The sequence below is a fragment of the Moschus berezovskii genome, chromosome 14, assembly GCF_049115385.1.
Source record: "Moschus berezovskii isolate FMDL1 chromosome 14, NW_MosBer_1.0, whole genome shotgun sequence".
Lineage (NCBI taxonomy): Eukaryota > Metazoa > Chordata > Mammalia > Artiodactyla > Moschidae > Moschus > Moschus berezovskii.
The window spans coordinates 52,829,710-52,834,123 of record NC_142473.1 but is presented as its reverse complement, the minus strand read 5'-3'; the positions used below and the strand labels follow the sequence as shown (position 1 = coordinate 52,834,123).

The following is a 4,414-nucleotide window of genomic DNA, read 5'->3' as shown; positions in this document are numbered from 1 at the left end:
AAACATGACAGGCACAATGAAGATTTGCATGATGAAAAAAATAAGAATGATAACAATAAAAATGAAGGCCATAACTGAATCCGTAATAGTTGCTAAGTCCCAAGTAAAGACCATTATATAAAGATATCTGTTATATTACACTATGACAACCACCATCCTTTGTTCCCAAAGATGTATTTTTATTCATAATTAAAGGCTAGACAGCTTAATTTGTGACAATAAACGTTTTTCCAATGCATACATTTAGGAACTGACTAAATAAAATTTTGAACCAAGTTAATTTGACTCTAGAACTCTCGCATGTAACCGATTTCCACCATTTTTTTCATACCAAATTGAAATCTGCTTTTTCTATTAAATATACTTGGCAAACATTTGATTGCTTTAACTCATTAGTGATGAGCTTGAAAAATGAAACCTATCTATGAAATATTATCATTAGGATACGAAAATCTTAATGAAAAACAAAATAAACTTTGGTCATCACCGACGCGATGGAGGTGAGTTTGAGTGAATTCCTGGAGTTGGTGATGGACAGGGAGGCCTGGCGTGCTTTGATTCATGAGGTCGCAAAGAGTTGGACACCACTGAGCGACTAAACTGAACTGAATACTTAAAAAAAAAAAGAAGAAGAAGAAGAAAGAAAAAGACATTTAGAAACCAATACAGTAAGAATTCCAGGGCTTCCTTGTGGCTCAGTGGTAAAGAATCTGCCTGCCAATGCAGGAGACACAAACTGGATCCCTGACCCATGAAAATCCCACATGCCATGAGGCAACTAAGTCCATACATCACAACTACAACTGCACTCTAGATCCTAGGAGCCACAGCTACTAAAGCCCTGGCGCCTTAGAGTGTGTTCTCTGCAACAGTGGAAGTCACTACAATGAGAAACCTGTTCACCAAACTAGAAAGTAACCCCTGCTTCCATAACTAGAGAAAAGTCCTCACAGCAATGAAGACCAAGCATAGACATAAATAAATAAATTTTAAAAACAATAATAATTTAAAAATTCATAATTTCTCCATAATTTCTGTCCACGTTTCCTAGACCTCCATCCTTACTAGGTCAAAATTGTTTGTGGAATCAAATAATTGAATAAACTTTGGAACAATGTGGTCTACAGCAAGTTTAAAAGTTACCTTTATGTTCATAACATTCATAGAAATGCCAAATACCAAATATATTTAAAAATTGCTCTTTATACAAAGAAATTAAGTGACACTTAAGAACAATAAAAAATATAAGGACAACATTGAATGCTCTAGTCATAAATTTGTCAGAAGAAACATATTTTATGGCATGAGACTCACCAATTTGGTAATATAAAATACTTAATAAGTATAACTTCATGAAGAAGGATATATTTATAGATATTTATGTCTATAGTAGACCAGAAGGAGATATTCAAGGGGTGGATTTTGATGAGACAAAGTAATCATTAAAGAAGATTTTTTAATAGCTGGAGAAAGAATGTAAAGGGACTTATATACTAAACATAGGAGGTGGATCCTGTGACTCTAAGTATATGAAATATTCAGTTATGTTCCACTATGATCTGCAGAGGGTCTCTGCATTTGTTTGTTTCACTCAGACATGGCCTTGGTGATAAGGAGAGTCATGAGTTCTGCCTCTTCCTATAGACTATTATTTAGTCTGTGAACACCATATCATCCCTTATATTTCACATTTTATTAATGTATTCATCAAGTAAGATGATACTCTAAACCACTAACTGGATTTGCAGATCACATATGCTCAAGAGATGAGACATTAAATCCATAGGATAAACTAGTTCTATCAAATGTCAAGCCTAACCTTTGAGGCAGAACATTTTTTACTACCTTATCTCGAATGTTCTTGGTCTTTAACCCATAGAGAAAAGTGTTGAGGAAAGGTGGAACCAGCAGCTAAAGAATGGACAAAGTGATACATATATAACATGAGATATATGTGGCAAACCTATGAATACAAAAGGGGAAAAAAACAGTTCTTCCAGTTCTGGAACTGGAACTGGAAGAAGATACATATGTGGGGAATACATGTATTAAATTCCTTAAGGTGTGCCTCTTTCTGGGGCAGGTGGAAGACAGTGATAAATATTTATGTATAGGAGAGGGTGATCAAAATGAGGTCAAAGTCACCAACAACAATAGCTTCAAGGAGACCATAGAACTTATAAACATCTCCAGTGGCAAGTCCTACGAGGGCCATATATTCACAGTAAACATGGGATATTAATTGAGTTCTGCAAAAGGTAAGATGGCACTTTAGGAACAATATGCATAGGATAAAGAGAAAGGCTGCCTGCAACGTCACTCCAACTCCGATGTTAGTGACTGGCTGTTGAGTGAATATGGTAGCATGCCTCAGAGGATAACAGATTGCTACATAGTGGTCCAGAGCCATGGCCAGCAGGACTCCCAATTCAATACCCTGAGCTGTGTGGATGAGCCACATCTGAAAGAGGCAAGCATCAAAATAAATCTCTGACAAGTGAAACCAAAGAATTCCAAGCATCTTGGGGACAATGCTGGTGCTAAGTGCAATGTCCGTGGCTCCCAACACGGCCAGGAAGATATACATAGGCTTGTGGAGACTGGGTTCAGATTTGAAGATGATCAAAAGTAGAGAATTTCCCATCAAAGCAATGATGCACATTGCACAGAATGGAATCCCAATCCAACACTGTACAGTTTCCAGGCCAGGGATCCCAATAAAGATCAGCACAGAGGGCATAAACACAGTGCCATTTGTATTAGACATGGAAGCTCAGGGGTCCTCTTAGCAAGGGGACACCATTGGCCAAACTGTGAATCTCTCTACTCTTGTATACGTATGTTATTCTCAGCAATTCACTCAAGTACTGAATGACAGAAATAGGAGAATCAACTTCATCAGCCTACTTATCATTTTTTTGCAGTAGCTGTGAAAATGGCATTATTGAGACCTCTGGAAAGTTTAACAAGTATTCACGTTAGCACAGTTATCTTCCCACATTCAGTGACATTCACAGCATAAATACTGAGTATTTGGACTCCATGCCTGTGACGGTGTCAATGGGATCAGGAATGTCTGTGGCATTCTCCTTCCTCCCCCAATCCATCTTCTCTTTCTTCTTCTAACCTGTTCATTGAGTGAAGAAAATAAAAAAGAAGAATAAAAAAACACAGTGGGACAATACTTTAGACACAGGGCACCAAAATCCTTGGGCTGCACTTTTCTCTCCTTGAAAATTTCTCTAAACTCTTTACTGTCCTAATTTCAGTTCAGTCCAGTCACTCAGTCGTGTCCAACTCTTTGCGACCCCATGAACCGCAGCACGCCAGGCCTCCCTGTCCATCACCAACTCCTGGAGTTTACCCAAACTCATGTCCATGAGTCAGTGATGCCATCCAAACATCTCATCCTCTGTTGTCCCCTTCTCCTCCTGCCCTCAATCTTTCCCAGCATCAGGGTCTTTTCAATTGAGTCAGCTCTTTACATGAGGTGGCCAAAGTATAGAAGTTTCAGCTTCAACATCAGTCCTTCCAATGAACACCCAGTACTGATCTCCTTTAGGATGGACTGGTTGGATCTCCTTGTAGTCCAAGGGACCCTCAAGAGGCTTCTCCAACACCACAGTTCAAAAGCATCAATTCTTTGGCACTCACATTTCTTTATAGTCCAACTCTCACATCCTCACATGAATACTGGAAAAACAATAGCCTTGACTAGGTGGACCTTTGTTGACAAAGTAATGTCTCTGCTTTTTAATATGCTTCTACTTTAGGCTGGTACATAAAGAACATACCAGTATTGCTTTGATCAAAATTGAATGAAGTCTCTTTTCTAAGGTTGTGACTCCACTCACAAAATGATCTATCTCTCTTGACTTTGAAATTCCTGCTCAGAAAAGAATTTTCAAATATTAAATTGCTGTAGGACTCAGACATCCAGGTAAAAAATGGCAGATGCCTAAAATTTTGATTCAGGAAACAAGTCTAACATACAAATTCCTCAGTTAGATAAGTACCTACAGCTCATCACTCTGTCTCTTTTCTATACATTAAAGAGTAAAGACAGTTTTAAAATATTACTTAAGAAAATTAAGAGTGTTAGAGGGTTCATGGTGGAGGAGAAGAGAGATCCTGGATTTTTCACCAGGAGAGCAATGAGAAGATGCTGGCCTGGTTAGAGTAAAGGTTGAGTGAATGACATTGGAAGTCTAGTACTCCATGCGAAGGCAGAGACCACAGAGACAGAACTTAGACATCAAGGCTGTTGCTGCTGTTAAGTCATTTCAGCCATGTCCAACTCTGTGCGACCCCATAGACGGCAGCCCACCAGGCTCTGCCGTCCCTGGGATTCTCCAGGCAAGAATACTGGAGTGGATTGCCATTTCCTTCTCCAATGCATGAAAGTGAAAAGTGA

General features: G+C 38.8%; 1 pseudogene; it reads right to left on the bottom strand.

Moving 5' to 3' along the window:
• Positions 1-1,749: 1,749 nt before the first annotated feature.
• Positions 1,750-2,767, bottom strand: LOC129553933 (olfactory receptor 52A5-like; annotated as a pseudogene).
• Between the last annotated feature and the right edge of the window lie 1,647 nt (positions 2,768-4,414).